Genomic DNA, 7118 nt, shown 5'->3' with positions numbered 1-7118 from the left:
AAATTCACCATAAATCGAAATATTGTGCTAGACACTTCCAATTAGTTGCAAAATTAAGATAAATGATTGAATATTACAAAATAAAATATAAGAGTTTTAGCTTACAATTGCGTTTTTTCGGACCATTTCGGTAGAGTCAAAGTTGACCGAAGGTTGAAATTTTGGCACTTATCGTTATTTATATGAAAATATCTTAAAACTGATAAAAGCTACAATCATGAGTATTTTTTTGTTGTATTTCTACATACAAATGCGCACATTTTCATATATAATACTCTATGTAACGCTAATTTAAAATGGTACAAAAATTATGTCAAAGTGACGAAATAATTTCAGAGATGTGTCACAGATACTTTTTAGTGCGGCAAGAAAGAAATTCGCGCTTGCGCGCCTGCGTACGATTGTAAACAAAACAACACCTTGATCCGTGAACTCCCAGCATCCCCCAAGGCGCGTGATTCAAGAGTTTTCGGCTGGTAGGCCTAAAAGTATTTTTCCGCGAATTTTTAAAAAAACTTTGTATGTCGACGTAAAATACGTCCAGTCGGCACCCGAGAGACAAAAAAAATGTCGACGTAAAATAGTCCAGTCGGCGTTTAAGGGTTAATCAGTGGGGGAAAAATAGGCAACAATAGCGAGTTATAAAAGTTGGAAGATGAGTATCTGTTACAGCAGCGAGAGAACACCAGCTACCGGCGCAAGAGCAGTATATAACTGATAGCAACACGATAGCAGCGGCAATAATCGCAGCTGTTGCTGATAAAGTTACAATAATGTATTTTTACGAAGAGATTTACATCCATATCAAATATCTTGCGGTGGTATTGCCGTGGAGGCATCCGTATTGTTTACATTTCAAGACGTAAACTCTTTTTCATTCTTTTGTATTTATATTGATGGAGACAGGGATGTTCTTTATGAGCTGAGCAAGTTTCTTGCAGCAAGCTGGTTCATTCAAAAGATCCTCCGCCGTGCCCTTACTCTTGATCCAAACGAATGTCTTGACGTTTATTCGTGTCAAAATAAAATAATACAAGAGCAGTATGAATTAGAGGAAAACGACCCGTGTTTTCTGAGGTAGAAATTCTCTCAGGTTTTCTATAAGGCGCGAAAACCTCGTTTATATACCTAAAGTTAAAGAGAAAATCCTGAAGATTGTGAAAGAACATTGTGTTCGTTTCTGTGATTTGCATGAACAGGACAATGGCGTGTTAACGTGACGAGGAACATTGTTAGTTTTTTTTTTTTTTTTTTCTCGTGCATAAACATTCAAAACCCGGGAAATGATGCGGTATAAAAAGAAAATCTTATTTTCACGCAAGAGTTTGTGTTTATGCAAGTGCATTTTCTTGCAGTTCCCCATTTTATTGCAATGTAATGGTAAATTTTTAGATTAAAAAAAAAGAATATATTAGAAAAAAAAGAATATACTCTATACATAGAGTTGATAATTATCGGTATTCTGAAATACAATATTTATTACCAGGCATGATTTATCTACTTCCTACTATGATAAGGTGACAGTTACAGTGAAATTAATAGCTGTATACCCCAAGCACTCTGCTGTTCGTAAATTCATAAAGGATGTTCTCATGTCATTTGAAATCTTTCTGATTGCCTAAAGGATGTTCTCATGTCTTTTGAAATCTTCCTAATTTCCTATAGGATGTTCTCATGACATTTGAAATCTTCCTAATATCCTGAAAGATGCTCTCATGTCTTTTGGAATCTTCCTAATATCCTGAAGGATGTTCTCATGTCTTTTGAAATCTTCCTCATTTCCTAAAGGATGTTCTCATGTCTTTTGAAATCTTCCTCATTTCCTAAAGGATGTTCTCATGTCTTTGAAATCTTCCTAATTCCCTGAAGTATGTTCTCATGTCATTTGAAATCTTCCTAATATCCTGAAGGATGTTCTCATGTCTTTTGAAATCTTCCTATTTTCCTAAAGTATGTTCTCATGTCTTTTGAAATCTTCCTAATTTCTTGAAGGATGTTCTCATTTCTTTTGAAATCTTCCTAATTTCTTGAAGGATGTTCTCATGTCATTTGAAATCTTCCTAATTTCCTAAAGGATGTTCTCATGTCATTTGATATCTTCCTAATATCCTGAAGGATGTTCTCATGCCTTTTGAAATCTTCCTGATTTCCTAAAGGATGTTCTCACGTCTTTTGAAATCTTCCTAATTTCCTAAAGGATGTTCTCATGTCATTTGAAATCTTCCTAATTTCCTCAAAGATGCTATCATGTCTTTTGGAATCTTCCTAATATCCTGAAGGATGCTCTCGTGTCTTTTGAAATCTTCCTATTATCCTGAAGGATGCTCTCATGTCTTTTGAAATCTTCCTAATATCCTGAAGGGTGTTCTCATGTCTTTTGAAATCTTACTCATTTCCTAAAGGATGTTCTCATGTAATTAGAAATCTTCCTAATTTTCTGAAGTATGTTCTCATATCTTTTGAAATCTTCCTAATTTCCTAAAGGATGTTCTTATGTCTTTTGAAATCTTCCAAATTTCCTAAAGGATGTTCTCATGTCATTTGAAATCTTCCTAATTTCTTGAAGTATGTTCTCATGTCTTTTGAAATCTTCCTAATATCCTAAAGGTTGTTCTCATGTCATATGAAATCTTCCTAATTTCCTAAAGGATGTTCTCATGTGATTAGAAATCTTCCTAATTTCCTGAAGTATGTTCTCATGTCTTTTGAAATCTTCCTAAAGGATGTTCTCATGTCTTTTGAAATCCTCCTAATTCCATAAAGGATGTTCTCGTGTCATTTGAAATCTTCCTAATTTTCTAAAGGATGTTCTCATGTGATTAGAAATCTTCCTAATTTCCTGAAGTGTGTTCTTATGTCTTTTGAAATCTTCCTAATTTCCTAAAGGATGTTCTCATGTCTTTTGAAATCTTACTCATTTCCTAAAGGATGTTCTCATGTCTTTTGAAATCTTCCTAATTTCCTAAAGGATGTTCTCATGTCATTTGAAATCTTCCTAATTTCCTAAAGGATGTTCTCATGTGATTAGAAATCTTCCTAATTTCCTGAAGAATGTTCTTATGTCTTTTGAAATCTTCCTAAAGGATGTTCTCATGTCTTGAAATCTTCTTAATTTCCTAAAGGATGTTCTCATGTCATTTGAAATCTTCCTAATTTTCTAAAGGATGTTCTCATGTGATTAGAAATCTTCCTAATTCACTGAAGTATGTTCTCATGTCTTTTGAAATCTTCCTAATATCCTAAACGATGTTTTCATGTCTTTTGAAATCTTCCTAATTTCCTAAAGGATGTTCTCATGTGATTAGAAATCTTCCTAATTTCCTAAAGTATGTTCTCATGTCTTTTGAAATCTTCCTAATTTCCTAAACGATGTTCTCATGTCTTTTGTAATCTTCCTAATTTCCTAAAGGATGTTCTCATGTGATTAGAAATCTTCCTAATTTCCTGAAGGATGTTCGCATGTGATTAGAAATCTTTCTAATTTCCTGAAGTATGTTCTCATGTCTTTTGAAATCTTCCTAAACGATGTTCTCTTGTCTTTTGAAATCTTCCTAATTTCCTGAAGGATGTTTTCATGTGATTAGAAATCTTCCTAATTTCCTGAAGGATGTTCTCATGTCTTTTGAAATCTGTCTAATTTCCTAAGGGATGTTCTCGTATCTTTTGAAATCTTACTAATTTCCTAAAGGATGTTCTCATGTCTTTTGAAATCTTCCTAATTTCCTGAAGGATGTTCTCATGTGATTGGAAATCTTCCTAATTTCCTGAAATATGTTCTCATGTCTTTTGAAATCTTCCTAATTTCCTAAAGGATGTTCTCGTATCTTTTGAAATCTTCCTAATTTCCTAAAGGATGTTCTCATGTCTTTTGAAATCTTCCTGATTTCCTAAAGGATGTTCTCATGTCTTTTGAAATCTTCCTAATTTCCTAAAGGATGTTCTCATGTCTTTTGAAATCTTCCTAATATCCTGAAGGATGTTCTCATGTGATTGGAAATCTTCCTAATTTCCTGAAATATGTTCTCATGTCTTTTGAAATCTTCCTAATTTCCTAAAGGATGTTCTCGTATCTTTTGAAATCTTCCTAATTTCCTAAAGGATGTTCTCATGTCTTTTGAAATCTTCCTGATTTCCTAAAGGATGTTCTCATGTCTTTTGAAATCTTCCTAATTTCCTAAAGGATGTTCTCATGTCTTTTGAAATCTTCCTAATTTCCTAAAGGATGTTCTCATGTCTTTTGAAATCTTCCTAATTTCCTAAAGGATGTGCACATGTCTTTTGAAATATTCATAATTTCCTAAAGGATGTTCTCATGTCTTTTGAAATCTTCCTGATTTCCTAAACGATGTTCTTATGTCTTTTGAAATCTTCCTAATTTTCTAAAGGATGTTCTTATGTCTTTTGAAATCTTCCTAATTTCCTAAAAGATGTTCTCATTTGTTTTTTAATCTTCCTAATTTCCTAAAGGATGTTCTCATGTGATTAGAAATCTTCCTAATTTCTTAAAAGGATGTTCTCATGTCTTTTGAAATCTTTCTAATTTCCTAAAGGATGTTCTCATGTCTTTTGAAATCTTCCTAATTTCCTAAAGGATGTTCTCATGTCTTTTGAAATCTTCCTGATTTCCTATAAGATGTTCTCATGACATTTGAAATCTTCCTAATATCCTGAAAGATGTTCTTATGTCTTTTGAAATTTTCCTTATATCCTGAAGGATGCTCTCGTGTCTTTTGAAATCTTCCTAATATCCTGAAGGATTTTCTCATGTCTTTTAAAATCTTCCTAATTTCCTAAAGGATGTTCTCATGTCTTTTGAAATTTCCTGATTTCCTATAAGATGTTCTCTTGACATTTGAAATCTTCCTAATATCCTGAAAGATGTTCTTATGTCTTTTTAAATTTTCCTTATATCCTGAAGGATGCTCTTGTGTCTTTTGAAATCTTCCTAATATCCTGAAGGATGTTCTCATGTCTTTTGAAATCTCCCTCATTTCCTAAAGGATGTTCTCATGTGATTAGAAATCTTCCTAATTTCCTAAAGGATGTTCTCATGTCTTTCGAAATCGTCCTAAAGGATGTTCTCATGTCTTTTGGAATCTTCCTAATTTCCTAAAGGATGTTCTAACGTGATTAGAAATCTTCCTAATTTCCTAAAGGATGATCTCGTGTTCCTACAGGATGTTCTCATGTCTTTTGGAATCTTCCTAATTTCCTAATGGATGTTCTCATGTCATTTGAAATCTTCCTAAAGGATGTTCTCATGTCTTTTGAAATCTTCCTAATTTCCTAAAAGATGTTCTCACGTGATTAGAAATCTTCCTAATTTCCTAAAGGATGTTCTCGTGTTCCTAAAGGATGTTCTCATGTCTTTTGAAATCTTCCTCATTTCCTACAGGATGTTCTCATGTCATTTGAAATCTTCCTTATTTCTTAGAGGATGTTCTCATGTCTTTGAATTTCTCCTAAATTCCTAAAATGTTTCTCAAATATCTTTTGCCAATTCTTCCTAATTTCCTTAAAGATGGTTCTCATGTTCTTTTGAATTCTTCCTAAATTTCCTAAGGATGTTCTTTTCATTGTCTTTTTGAAATCTTTAATTCCTAAAGGATTGTTCCTCAAATGGTCTTTTTTGAAATCCCTTCCTTATTTCCTAAAGGATGTTCTCATGTCTTTTGAAATCTTCCTAATTTCCTAAAGGATGTTCTCATATCTTTTGAAATCTTCCTAAATTCCTAAAAGATGTTCTCATGTCTTTTGAAATCTTCCTTATTTCCTAGAGGATGTTCTCATGTCTTTTTAAATCTTCCTAATTTCCTAACTCATGACTTTTGAAATCTTTCTAAATTCCTAAAAGATGTTTTCATGTCTTTTGAAATCTTCCTTATTTTCCTAGAGATGTTCCGATTTTGTCAAACCATTTGAGACTTCCTTCCTATTTCCTAAGGGGTTCTCATGTCTTTTGAATCTTCCTAATTCCTAAGGATTGTTCTCATGGTTCTTTTGAAATCTTCTTATTTCTAGAGGATTGTTCTCTAAAGTGTCCCATTTGAAATCTTCCTAATTTCCTAAAGGATGTTCTCATGTCTTTTGAAATCTTCCTAAATTCCTAAAGGATGTTCTCATGTCTTTTGAAATCTTCCTTATTTCCTAGAGGATGTTCTCATGTCCTTTTGAAATCTTCCTATTTTCCTAAAGGATGTTCTCATGTCTTTTGAAATCGTCCTAATTCCTAATTTTCAATGTCCTTTTGAAATCTTCCTAAATTTCCTTAAAGATGTTCTCATGTCTTTTGAAATCTTCCTTAAATTCCTAAAGGATGTCTCATGTCTTTGAAATCTTCCATTTAATTTCTAAAGAAATTTCCTCCAAATGTCTTTTGAAAATCTTCCTAAATTCCTAAGGATGTTCTCATGTCTTTTGAAATCTTCCTTATTTCCTCATGAGGATGTTTTCTCATGTCTTTTGAAATCTTAAAATTCTAATTTCTAGGAAAATGGTTTTCTCATGTCTTTTGAAATCTTCCTAAATTCCTAAAGGATGTTCTCATGTCTTTTGAAATCTTCCTAAATTCCTAAAAGATGTTCTCATGTCTTTTGAAATTTCAAATTCCTAAAGGATGTTTTCATGTCTTCTAAAATCTTCTTTATTTTCTTAAGGATGTTCTCTTGTGATTAGAAATCTTCCTAATTTCCTAACTCATGTCTTTTGAAATCTTCCTAAATTCCTAAATGATGTTCTCATGTCTTTTGAAATCTTCCTTATTTCCTAGAGGATGTTCTCATGTCTTTTGAAATCTTCCTAAATTCCTAAAGGATGTTCTCATGCCTTTTGAAATCTTCCTAATTTCCTGAAGGATGTTCTCATGTCATTTGAAATCTTCCTAATTTCCTAAAGGATGTTCTCATGTCTTTTGAAATCTTCTTAATTTCCTAAAGGATGTTCTCATGTCATTAGAAATCTTCCTAATTTCCTAAAGGATGTTCTCATGTCTTTTGAAATCTTCCTAATTTCCTAAAGGATGTTCTCATGTCTTTTGAAATCTTCCTAAATTCCTAAAGGATGTTTTCATGTCTTTTAAAATCTTCTTAGTTTTCTAAAGGATGTTCTCATGTCTTTTA

The sequence above is a fragment of the Macrobrachium nipponense genome, chromosome 10 (genome assembly GCF_015104395.2).
Source record: "Macrobrachium nipponense isolate FS-2020 chromosome 10, ASM1510439v2, whole genome shotgun sequence".
NCBI lineage: Eukaryota > Metazoa > Arthropoda > Malacostraca > Decapoda > Palaemonidae > Macrobrachium > Macrobrachium nipponense.
This window is presented reverse-complemented; position numbering follows the sequence as displayed.